Source organism: Labeo rohita, unplaced genomic scaffold (genome assembly GCF_022985175.1).
Source record: "Labeo rohita strain BAU-BD-2019 unplaced genomic scaffold, IGBB_LRoh.1.0 scaffold_95, whole genome shotgun sequence".
Taxonomy (NCBI): domain Eukaryota; kingdom Metazoa; phylum Chordata; class Actinopteri; order Cypriniformes; family Cyprinidae; genus Labeo; species Labeo rohita.
The window spans coordinates 223,667-237,500 of record NW_026129909.1 but is presented as its reverse complement, the minus strand read 5'-3'; the positions used below and the strand labels follow the sequence as shown (position 1 = coordinate 237,500).

The window sequence follows — 13,834 nt, the reverse complement described above, 5'->3', positions numbered from 1 at the left end:
TCGTTTCCAAAATCATGACAGAATATATTGGTTTCCCGCCCCTCCCCCGTTAAATCTAATGTTTCATTAGCTTTGTTTAATCCCTTTAAATCGCCGTATCTGATGTTATTACAGATTATCTATAGTCTTAACCTCGAGGTTTTCTAGTTTTCAACCCTAGATTTGTGTTAATCTCCCTTTTAATGTCAGACAGAAAACCCTTGGCTTTTGGCATCTGTTAACTGCAGCTTTTCAGTAAATGTTGGTCACTCTTTCCATCAACCAAAACAATGTATAGCCTGTATTAAGATAGCGAGTCTGTCTAATGCTGAACTAATGTCAGATATTTAATATATATAATGGATTCTATAGATGGTAAAGCTGTTTTTAGTTTGTTTAACATTTCCTACATCAAATCAAATGTGATAAACTGATATGTTTAAAAACACTAGGATGTATTTTGTTATGAGAGACGGTGTGTATCAGTGAAACCGGTTTGGTTTTCCTCATGCTATGTTTATACATCATTGAAAGCTGAATAAATAAGCTTTCCATTGATGTATGGTTTGTTGACAATATTTGGCCGAGATACAACTATTTGCAAATTTGGAATCTGAGGCTGCAAAAACAAACAAACCAAAAAAAGCAAAATATTGATAAAATCACCTTTAAAGTTGTCCAAATTAAGTTCTTAGCAATGCATAGTGTTGATGTAATTATGATACAATAAATGTACAAAATATTTTCATGGAATATGATCTTTACTTAATATCCTAATGATTTTTAGCATAAAAGAAAAAACGATAATTTTGACCTATACAGTGTGGTTTTAGCTATTGCTACAAATATTCCCATGCTAATCAAGACACTATATGTGGGACCCTATAGATAGTAAAGCTCTTTTTCCATTTGTTTACCATGTCCTACATAACATCAAAAATGTGATAAACTGATGTTTAAAAACACTAGGATGTATTTTGTTAGGAGAGACGGTGTGTGTCAGTGAAACCGGCTTAGTTTTCCTCATCCTCATATGAGGAAAGGCTCCAAATTTGTAGCAAAGGCCCGTTTCAGGAAGTATCAATGCCTTGATGTGGTGATGGGTGGATTCATTGCTATTTTGAGCTGAAATAGTAAAGATATTTGACAGTGAGCCTTTAACAAGGTTCCCACGGTGTTAGTGAAATTTAAACATTGTGAGTTTTTAGGTCTGCAAATGCCATAGATATCATATAGTACATTTATTTATAGATATTTGTTACCATAAATAAATAAACTTTCCTTATTTCCATATTTGAAAATCTGAAATCTGAGGGTGCAAAAAATCAAAATATTGAGAAAATCACCTTTAAAGTTGTCCAAATCAACTTCTTAGCAATACATTTTACTAATCAAAAATTAAGTTTTAATATACTTATGGTAGGAAATTTACTAAATATCTTATATCATGGAACATGATCTTTACTTAATATCCTAGTGATTTTTGGCATGAAAATGTTTAAAGGCTTAAAGGTTTGTTTCTTGTGCAGTCCATCATAAGAGATTAATTCTAGATATGTTTTAAGAAGTACACTAAACTTGGACTTCATAACGAGAGCTTAGCGTGTATGATTTGGGACGTAAAAAACATCCAAAGTCTAGAATCTCGAAAGTATGTAAAAGTTGATTCACACCTTCATGACAAGAATTTACATTCTCGCTCTGTTGATAACGCTTTAGGGAGCATCATAAATCATTTCCTCAAACTTTCAAGGGTCAAAGTCCCAAATTCTAAACTGCGTTAACAAACTCTGCTTGAAAGCCAGCATTGCTAGAAGTTGCAAAGAAGATTTTGTTTCTCCCCCTCTGCAATCCAGTCAGTGATGAATTTGGGCTGTCAATGGTATCATATTTTGTCTAATTTCTGTTTGTAGTCTGATGCTAAATCATCTGTGGACTATATTGTTTACTACAGCTAGCTTTGCTTGTTTGTTGATCTGTAACTCTTAGATAGCCTTCCACGGACACCGCAGCAGCATGTACCAGCTCTGCATTTGCCATCAAATTTTATTAATATTAATTTCACCATATGCTTTTTCTCAAGCAAACAGCTTGGTTGTTTACTTCACTGACTTGAAGTAAAAGTCTAGTTAATTTCAGTTAAAATATTTCCATTTATTGGCGGCTCAAGGTTTGTTGAACGAGACCCGTGAATAGATGATCTATAATTTAAGTTTAACTCTTGAAGTGGTCTTTTTCAATCTACCGTCTATAATTTGGTCAAATAAATAGCTGTGAGACGCCGCTGTTTTAATCAAATTTATTCCTTCGCTTTATTTTTATAGACCGTACATACAAGGACGCGACAAAGCCCGAGCGAACCTTGGCTTTCCTGGCTTTTTCAGACTCTTTCTGTGTGAATTTGTCACCACACATTTGGTGTCATGCACGAGAGCGTCACAAATTCAAACAAAACTGAAGGTCAAAGCTGCTTGCTGTGAGAACCATTACCATCAGGAAAAATGTCACTTTTTATTTTTATCTCTAGTCATCATCTACCTCCCCCTCTCTCTCTTCGAAAGCTCCCCTATGCATTTGCCTTTCCTCTCATTTCATCAAAGATCAGCAACAATCTTATGGCCAATTATGTTTCTTGCAACATCTCGCTCAAACATAGGTCTATTTTGGATATTCCTTTGACATTTACTGCGCCTTATCATTAGATATCCAAGTTCTTGTAGTTCTGCTCAAAATGCGTTTTGGTTTTGATGGTTCGGGAGTCTTTTTTGCTGCACGTCGAGAGCGACTTTACCTTTATTTTTATTTTTTTTTCCTAGCTTGACCGTAAACCGCTTCTAGCAGCTCTTGAACATCCACCCCCAAGTGAAGAGGTTGTTAAAGAAGCGTCTGGAGCTATTTGACGACAGTTTCCAGCAGATTTAATTGGCATGTAGGCTGCGAGAAGGTGCATTGATTCGAGTTGCATTCTTTTTGACCACTGGTGAAAATCAACAGCATTTTAAATTGATAAAAAAAAAGCGTCATTTGAATTATGTATGGATCTTTTCTTGTCAAGAAGCTGCATGTATTTACAGTGTAGGGGGAAAATACTGCATGGAATGTTTGATTAAATGATTTAATAGTTAATAAAATAAATGTCAAAAGCCTATCTGTTACTTAATATTTTATGTCAAATGTTGAATGATTCGCTGAAATATACAACTGTTAGGATGCATTGCACTTTAAATGAAAATAAATTAAAAATGTGACCCTGGACCGCAAAACAAGTTGTAGCAATAGGCAAAAATACATTGTATTGGTCAAAATTTATTTTTCTTCTATGCCAAAAATCATTAGGAAGATCTTTAGATATTTAATAAACGTCTTACCACAAATATATCTTATTTTTGAATTACTAATATGCATTGCTAAAAACTTAATTTGGACATCTTTAAAGGTGATTTTCGCAATATTTAGATTTTTTTTGCACCCTCAGATTCCAGTTTTCAAATAGTTGTGTTTTGGACACATATTGTCCTATCCTAACAAACCATACATCGATGGAAAGCTTAATTATTCAGTCTAAAATTGACCCTTATGACTGGTTCCAGGGTCACAAACTGATTATATGGCCAAATGAAAGGCATGTTTCGTTTGCACATTTGGAAAGAAAAATGTGTTGCGAACTAAAACTTTGATTTAAATGTTAAAGAGTTTACAGCTTGGGTTTCCACCAGCTTTGAAACTGTCAGGGTTTCGCTAAACCATGTAAACTACTTTAAAAGTACAGAATTACACTCCCACAGAGATAATACTTTTGGTTTTTCCGCTGGGTTTTTTTCAGATCTTAAATATGTCAGGCTTGTGTGCCTGAGTATTTTGACATCTGGGAAGTCTGCTTCCATTATTTTCTCCTTTTAAAACCCCAGGGATTCTCATTCTGTCAAATGACATCTAGATTAAATCTGTACTTTATCCCATTTCGGACTTTTTGACTTATGCAGATCCTAATAGTGGTTGTTTGATTCGAATAAATTTGCAAATGAATAATTGTAAAATAAGGCTTTTGGCCACATTTCTATAATTAGTATAATATTTGTTCCCTCGGGTTATGTTTTCTCCCTAAACCCCCAAAAGATTCTCGGTAGGCGAGACCTTTGATTCAATGAATTGAAACATTCCTTAACAGGCTGTTGCGCAAGAACTTTGGGAGTGTTTCTTTTTTTACACAAAGTGACCGTAAAGACAAGATAAGCTGAATTTTTACTCTTCCTCTTTCTGTGCTGTAGTTCACGCTGGCCTAAACTAATCCCTGTGAATCCAAATGTGTCAAAATCTGCCATATGCTTTGCCATTTTTCTTGTCTGCCTCTCATGTGACACTCTGTGGTTGTTTTCCATTAAAGCCCCTGAACACTTGCTGTGTTCAGAATGGGTTCAGATTATGCGCTCAAAGTTGAATGCCCTAAAAAGCCGCCTGAGGTGGGGGGTTTGAAGGAATTTTTATTATTTTTGCTGCCTAATGTAGCAGATGTTTTCAGGGGACTGCTGAAATGCTGATGCAGATATGTTGGTGGCAAATAAATTAAAAGCACTTGGCCCAGTTTTCAGGTTTTTAATGTTTATGGTGGTACAATTTTTAGTTTTAGCATCATGTAATGTTGTGATGTTTTTGAACCGTTTGAAAACATACTTGAAAAACATGAAAGACGTTCAAGTGAAGCATCCTTTTGCAATTTTTTGATTGGTTTTACATTTTATAATTTTCAATTTTCATTGCAGTTTCAGTAATATTCAATCTAATAGTTGCAAATAGTCTGATATAAATCTGAACAAATGTTGCTCTATCATGAAGTAAATACAAATGCAGAATCTCCAGTTGTTACCTTGAAGAGCTAGTTCTTTGGTTCAGTGATGTCAAATGTGACCCTGGATCACGGGTGTATGTGTAGCAATAGTCAAAAATACATTGTATGGGTCAAAATTATTTACATTTTCCTTGTCAAAAGTCATTAGGATATTAAGTAAAGATCAGGTTCCATTAAAATATTTAGTAAATTTACCATAAATATATGAAATGTAATTTTTGAATTGCATTGCTAAGAACTTCATTTGGACAACTTTAAAGACGATTTTCCCAATATATATATATATATTTTTTTTACACCCTCAGATTCCAGATTTTCAAATAGTAGTATCCCAGCCAAATATTGTCCTATCCTAACAAACCATTCAGTGGAACGCTTATTTATTCAGCTTATTTATTCAAAAAATCTGAAAATTAGCTTAAATATTAAATAAAACAAGTTAATTCAGATGTAACCATTTTTACAGTGAATTTCATGTCGTTTTGGTTCGTTATTAGCTATATTTAGGGCTCTATGAAATCCCAAATTCCATTTTATTTTTTATTTTTTTTCCAAATTCTGTTTTTTCTGCTTTAATATTTCTGGCTTACATTTTTTCCGGTTAAAAATTTCCAGACTAAAATTGTACTGTATTAATAAAAAATCAAGTCAAATTAATTAAAATTACGAAAACTTTATTAAACGTGTAACAAAAATTTGTTTTATTTTTACGAAATTCCATTTTTCATTAACTTTCTGGATTCCATTTTAATGGTTTCATTAAATGTTAATAACCAAAAGCATCTCAAATCAATTTTATAAAAACTAATTTCTTACTAGTTTATTTCTTTCTTTTTCTTTTTTGCAATTTTCTGGTGAGTAAATTCTGGTATATATTTTCTCTGGTAAATATTCTAAAAAAAAAAAAAAAATGAAGTTTTAATAATAATTTTCATTAGTAGTAGTAGTAGTAGTAGTACTATCATTGCATTAAGTAATATATTTCTGTCACAGTTTCTTCAAGTTAAACCAAACTTTTATTTTGATGGTTTGCTGTGAAGACCTTTACATTTCTGTTTAGAAATGTGATGGTAGTTTTGTTTTTTTCTCACAAGAAACTGTAAAATACTCATGAAGTGATTTTCAGAGCAGTTCTAGAAATTATGTTTATGTATTCATGTACTCGTACATGTAGGCAGCAGAGGCTGAAAACACTCTTCAGTATACGTGTAGTCAACAAAATTCATAAATTCCATTTATTCACACATATTTAAATAGTATAATTGCACTTAATGTTGGCAGACACTAGTGTATATCATGTTTTGATTTAGGTGTACTGACATTTTTATTAGTTAAACCAAAATTTGTCAAATTCCGTGACATTCTGCGTTATAAAGTAAATTCTATTTTTATGACAGGATTCTGCAATTCCATATTTAACCCATATAAAACTAGCTTTTTTGGTATAAATGAATGTTGGTTCAGTGATGTCAAATATTGTTTTTGGCTTAAATAAAAAAAAAATATATATATATATATATTTTCAGTGTATTTTCATGTGTTTTTGGTTCATGATTAGCTATACTGGGGCGCACTGTGATGGTTGGCTTGTTTAACAAACTTGTTGATTATTGAGGTTGACTAGTTTCAGGGGTTTTTATAAAGGTTTTCAGCAACAATGCTTTAATTTGCATACTATACCTTAGCTGTTAGACTGTTTGTACAGTCAAACCCTACAGTATAAGATCATCCCCTTTAAAACTCAGCCATCTAAAGGTCAGCTGAATGCGAAACGTTCAATTAATTACTTTTTCACACAACCAGCCAATTAGTAGATGTTTGTTTCGTTCGTTTTCTCAGTTCTACATCCACCGTGTGAATGATTTCCTTTGTTTCCCGGTGTTAAAGAGCAGGAATGCATGTGAAAATCATATGAGAAGAACAGCCTGCTGAAATCTCATATCAATTACACGGCCCCCTCCCGACTAGAGATGATTTTATACTCTGGTGATCCGATGACTATTGTCTTTAGGGGCTCTGTGCTATTAAATGAGGATTAATTGCGAGTCCCAATGTAAGACTTCATTGTTCAGTAGCTGCCAATAATTACGAAACTAAAACCAACTGTTTATTATTATTTGGAAAATCCTGAATTATTAAGAAACTGTTCATTTAAATATTTTTAATTCTTAGGGTTTATCCTCACATGCAGTTCTGCATCAGGCTTTACTATAAAAGTCATTTAGTGGAAACGCATTACAATTGTTATCTCTTCAGCCAAGTTATTACTTTTTGTCTGTATTTTTCAACCTATTCCAAAGATAGATTAAATCTCATTAAAAACCATATAGCCTAGAATAATATTAGAGCAGATATAGAGAATATGAAGTGATGTTATTTGGTAAAGTTTGAGCAATCACTTTTTTACTGCTTCACATAAATTATATGAGAAACACAAAACAGTTGACTTGGATATAGTTGAATATAAGTTGAATAGGATTTTTTTTTTTTCTTAACTGTAAATCGGTGTATAAAGGCTTTTTTGTTAATTTGCTGATTTCTGCATCAACTGATCTATGCAATGTTTTTGATTTAGAGGGAAGGGATCTGGAGGATTCTGTAGACAGATTGTTTTGTGGGAAAGAGTGTTTTTGAATGGAGTATCGTATCTCCTGCATTGTGTGTTGACTAGAGACATGAAGTTTTCCTTTCACTCATGTATTGTTGAATTATCACAGTGGTGTACAATGGATACATGTTCTCTGATGTCTTCATGAAAGATATAGCCCACACTAAAAAGAAAATTTCATGACTATTTGCTCACTTTGTAAAACTCAGGAGTTAGTTAACAGAATGTCCAAGCTGCTCTTTTACTTACAATTAAAATGTTTACTATTCACTTTCAGTGTATGGAAAAGAGCAGCTTGGACATTCTGCTGAATCTCTTTGTTTTTATATTTCACTGAAGATAGCAAAGGTCATTGCATACTGAGTCCAGATTTTCGTCCGAAGTTTTCGCACGTTAAAGGAGAAGTCCACTTCCAGAACAAAAATTGACAGATAATGTACTCCCGCCTTGTCATCCAAGATGTTCATGTCTTTCTTTCTTCAGCCGTAAAGAAATTGTTTTTTGAGGGAAACATTTCAGGATTTTTCTCCATATAATGGACTGATATGGTGCCCCGATTTTGAACTCCCAAAATGCAGTTTAAATGTGGCTTCAAACGATCCCAGCCGATAAAGAAGGGTCCTATCTAGCAAAACGATCGGTTATTTTCGTAAAAATAATACAATTTATCTACTTTTTTTGTAATGTCAAACGCTCGTCTTGTCTTACTTTGCCTGAACTGTTTTTTTCCGGTTCATGACGTTCAGGGTATGTCGAAAAACTCCCATCTCATGTTCTCCCTCAACTTCAAAATCGTCCTATAATCGCCTTTTTTGTTAAGCATGTTTGATCTTCTTTGCATGTTCACTTTGCAAAGACTGTGTCGGTACTTCTGCAGCGATATAGGATGATTTTGAAATTATTTTTGAAGTTGAGGGAGAAAATACAATTGGAGTTTTTCGACATACCCTAACTGTCTTGAACCAGAATACACCGAGTTCAGGCAGAGCAAGACAAGATGAGCGTTTGAAATTAAAAAGTATTTTAATTGTATTTTTTTAATGAAAATAACAGATTGTTTTGCTAGATAAGACCCTTCTTCCTCGGCTGGGATTGTTTACAACCGCATTTTTGCCTTTTGGAAATCTGCCTTTTGGAAGTTCAAAATCGGGGCACCATAATCCATTATATGGAGAAAAATCCTGAAATGTTTAACTCAAAAAAAATTATTTACGGCTGAAGAAAGAAAGACATGAACATCTTGGATGACAAAGTTGTGAGTACATTATCTGTAAATTTTTGTTCTGGAAGTGGACTTCTCCTTTAAAAAATAAATACAACATCTTGTTATGTCAATCACGTTTACACACTGTCTCCAAAACTTTCGTCCGTCACAAAAAAATTGGATTGGGTTCGATTTTCTGCGTTTTCCGCATCCGTAGCAAGCATTTTGAGAGGTGTTTTGACAGACCAGAGCCGCAGTTCAAGCGTATGCCAAAATCCAGAATAGCATCTGACAAGTTCTCCCACTTCGTCTCACCGCACAAATCACTGTAAACATCCTTGAACACTGAGTTCACAGAAATTAGTGGTCTTCTTTATAATATGTGGCTCCAGTAACGCTAGCAAATCATCAAAGTTTTCTGACATCCTGAAGTAAACTTTGAATCGCCTGGGATAATCTTGCAGCTCCTTAAGGAGGTGCACACAAAAAGTATTCTCTCCTTCCTCTTTATATCTTATAATATGTCCTTTCTATTTCTCTTTTAAGAAGAGAGTGGACAACAAAATTATCCCCTCTGCTTGAAGATTCCATTTTGTATTGTTTTGCGAATTTTTTGGCAACACATGAATTAATACGCATAGGACTCAGTATATGAAAAAATATTGTATATATGAAAGAATATGAAAAAAAAACACATATGAAAATTTCAGACTTCAGTGTGCAAAGTTTGGAAGTAAATTTGTTATTTTTCGTATTCATTTAGAGGGATTTTGACTTCTAGATTTTTATCATCATATATTTTTGGGGGCTTTTATGGCTTTTTTTTATTAGGACAGTAGAGAGCAGACAGGAAAGTATTGGGTGGAGAGAGTGGGTTGGGATCGGCAAAGGACTTTGAGGCAGGAATCGAACTCGGGTCGCCTCGAGCACAGCTGTGCTACATATCGGCGCACCAACCACAAGGCTATCGCCACCGACAGGATTTTGACTTCTTATGGTGGTTTTGTTGCTGGTTCTAAAAAAAAATATGTTGGTAAATAAATATTTATGTGACCCCGGACCACAAAACCTGTCTTAAGTCACACAGGTATATTTGTAGCAGTAGCCAAAAATACACTGTATGGGTCAAAATGATCAATTTTTCTTTTATGCCAAAAATTATTAGGATATTAAGTAAAGATCATGTTCCATGAAGATATTTAGTGTAATTCCTACTCTAAATGTATCAAAACTTAATTTTTGTTAGGGCTGTCAAACAATCACGATTGCCTAATGTGTGTGTGTTTACTGTGTGTTATTATTATGTATATATAAATACACACAAATGAATGTATTTAAGAGAAATATGGTATTTATGTACAAAACATTTTTATTTATATAATTTAAATTATATAAAAATTATAATAAATACATATACTTGTATTTCTTAAATATATACATGAATGTTTTTATTTATATATACATAATTACACAAGTACACACACATATATTAGGCAAACTCAAACTTTAATTTTGTATGTGATTAATCATGATTAATCATTTAACAGTCATAAGTAATATGCATCGCTAAGAACGTAATTTGAACTTTAAAAAGCGATTTTCTCAATATTTTAATCTTTTATTTGCACCCATTCCATATTTTCAAATTGTTGTATCTCGACCAAATATTGTCATATCCTAACAAACCATACATCAATGGAAAGCTTATTGATGCTTGTTCAGACAGATGAAATCTAGCTGTATTTAACTTAATGCATTAAACATTTTAAATATACTGTGCAACATTTACTGCATGGTCAAAATAACAGCCTATATATTATATTATTGTAAAAACAGAAATATAGGCATTTTGTTATATCCCCCAACTCTAATAGATAAACAGACAGATAAAAAGATTTTATTGATCCAAGGTTCAGGTGCAAAACAATGGCAATGTAGTACATAGACACGCACGACGAAGGCCAAGCCTTTTTTGTAGAATGCTTTCATTCTCAGGTTGACCTTAGTCTATGAAAAAAAACTATTTTTTAATAAAAAATTAATATAAAGACAAATATATTTGTAATTGTGCTACAGATGTTCTGTGGGTTTACATGAGATCACTACAGCAGTTTGACATGTGCCAGCCCTGAAAATAAACCATTTGTCGTGACTCACTAAGGCAGAGCGGCTCGCAAACATTGAGTATCGACTGAAGTATTCTTTTAAAAAAAAAGGCTGTTTGAAATCAAGTATTGCACCAAAAAAAACAAAAAAAAGGGTTCTTTATTCTATCTAACATTTGTTTTTTTGGAACACTTAACCCTATAAATAACCTGCTTTACAGCGGACTTAAATCCAGACGTCTACTTTAACCTAATGCTGCACATTTGCTACTTAATGGCCAAGTAAACATTGCTTTTGACACTAATCACCACCATCAAAAGCTTAAAATTGCCTTCCGTGCCCAACAGTTCCTTTTTATGACAAATGGTGCATGTACGAGATGTGCATTCCCTGCAATTGGGGCTTGGCGACCTAAAAGGTCCTGTCATGGAAGGCCGATGTCCTGATGGGTTAAATTTGATTGGCCGTTCCCTCATAGCACAGCTGCGGGTTTACAGGTTTCCCGCACTCTAATTCAAACGCAATCTAGGTCAAGAGGGCCCCGAATGACATTGTTTAACCTCCTCTCCAAATAACACTTGCAATGTTCTTACTGGAATCGAACAAGGGAAAAGAAAATAGTGGATGCAGGAAGCACTCAGGTGTGTTTTCTGTTTGTTTTTCTCAGTATTTTGTGCACTAGCCTTCTACCTTGTTGCAGGAATGTTCATGTGTTTGTTTCGAGGTTATGATGTTGCTGGAAAAGCAAAGTCTTTCAGGTAATAGGACGAAATTATCTGGAAGACGGCAATGTCTGCTTTTATCTTCTCTTTAAAGATTAAAGACATTCATAATTTTTATCTTTATGATCTGTCGTGTGTTTTTCTTACTAGGTTAGACAAAAGACTTACTCAGACAATTCAAAGGATTGAATAATTTTTAATAATATTTATTTATTTACATTGTCATTTTCTTGTCTCTAGAGGCTTTTGCTTTGATATTCAAGTTTTAGTATTTTTAGTTCATTTTATCAAAAAATTTGCACATTAATGCAACATTCTTTTTTTTTTTTAATTGAGCCAAGTAGGGTATGCCAATGGAAATGATGCTTTTAGATCAGTTGGGACTATTATTCATGTGTTATTGATTGCTTGCCTGATAACTGAGACAAATCGTCAGATCCAATGGATAGTTTGGATATAGCTAGGATGTGCAAAAATACAAAATAGACTAGTTAGTGGTGGAGTGACTAGTTGACTAATCAGTAGGTGGGCCTGTATAATTAGTCAAGTTAACGGTTTACTTAACCGTGATCTAGTTCATTCTAGTTGTTGTTTTCAAAAACAGAGAGAGCAGTTTAACAGCAGAATCTCAGCATCTTACTCATTTTTGTCATTTTAGTTAACACTATCAAAAATATGCAAATTAATGCAAGTTTTTATTTTCTAAAGTGAGCTAAGATAGGATGCCCCACTGGACATCAGTTGGGATTGTTATAATGTGTTATTTATTGCTTGCCTGATAACTGTGACAAATGGTCAGTTCTAATGGATAGTTTGGATATAGTTAGGACTAGTTAGTGGGGGGTTCCTGAGTGACTAGATGACTAATCAGTAGGTGGCCCTGAATAATTAGTCCAGGTTACGATTCACTTGACCCCGATCTAGTTTGTTCTAGTTGTCGTCTTCAAAAACAGAGTTTAATAGTAGAATCTCTGCATCTTATTCATTTTTGTCACTTTTGTTTACACTATCAAAAATATGCAAATTAATGCAAGTTTTTAATTTCTAAATTGAGCTAAGATAGGGTGTGCCACTGGACATCAGTTGGGACTATTATAATGTGTTATTGCTTGCTTGCCTGATAACTGAGACAAATGGTCAGTTCTAATGGATAGTTTGGATATAGTTAGGATGCACAAAAATTCAAAATAGACTAGTTAGTGAGGGTTCCTGAGTGACAAGTTGACTAATCAGTAGGTGGGCCTGAATAATTAGTCAAGTTTACGATTCACTTGACTCTGATTTAGTAAGTTCTAGTGTCGTCTTCAAAAACAGAGAGAGCAGTTTAACAGCGGAATCTCAGCATCTTATTCATTTTTGTCACTTCAGTTAACACTATCAAAAATATGCAAATTAATGTACGTTTTTATTTTCTAAATTGAGCTAAGGTAGAGTGTGCCACTGGACATCAGTTGGCACTGTTATTCATGTGTTATTGATTGCTTGCCTGATAACTGTGACAAATGGTCAGTTCTAATGGTTAGTTGGATATTATGCAGATTTTGAGTTACGATGTGTAAAAATTCACAATAGACTAGTTAGTGGGATTTTCTGAGTGACTAGTTGACTAATCAGCAGGTGGGCCTGAATAATTAGTCTAGGTTACGGTTCAATTGACTCCGAACAAACTAAAACTAGTTTGTTCTAGTTGTTGTCTTCAACAACGGAAATAGCAGTTTACCAGCAAAATCTCAGCATCTTATTTCTTTTTGTCACTTTTGTTAACGTTATCAAAAATATGCAAATTAATGCAAGTTTTTAATTTCTAAATTGAGCTAAGATAGGGTGTGCCACTGGACATCAGTTGGGACTATTATTCATGTGTTACTGATTGCTTGCCTGATAACTGAGACAAATGGTCAGTTCTAATGGATAGTTTGGATATAGTTAGGATGCACAAAAATTCAAAATAGACTAGTTAGTGGGATTTTCTGAGTGACTAGATGACTAATCAGTAGGTGGCCCTGAATAATTAGTCCAGGTTACGATTCACTTGACCCCGATCTAGTTTGTTCTAGTTGTCGTCTTCAAAAACAGAGAGAGCAGTTTAATAGTAGAATCTCTGCATCTTATTCATTTTTGTCACTTTTGTTTACACTATCAAAAATATGCAAATTAATGTACGTTTTTAATTTCTAAATTGAGCTAAGATAGGGTGTGCCACTGGACATCAGTTGGGACTATTATAATGTGTTATTGCTTGCTTGCCTGATAACTGTGACAAATGGTCAGATCCAATGGATAGTTTGGATATAGTTAGGATGCACAAAAATTCAAAATAGACTAGTTAGTGGGGGTTTCTGAGTGACAAGTTGACTAATCAGTAGGTG

The 13,834-nt window shown here is 33.8% G+C and overlaps 1 protein-coding gene across 3 annotated transcripts in view; it reads left to right on the top strand.

Moving 5' to 3' along the window:
- The window catches only part of lcor (ligand dependent nuclear receptor corepressor), a 48,994-nt gene that overhangs the window by 1,016 nt on the left and 34,144 nt on the right, over nt 1-13,834 (top strand). The gene's annotated exons all lie outside the window — the stretch shown is intronic.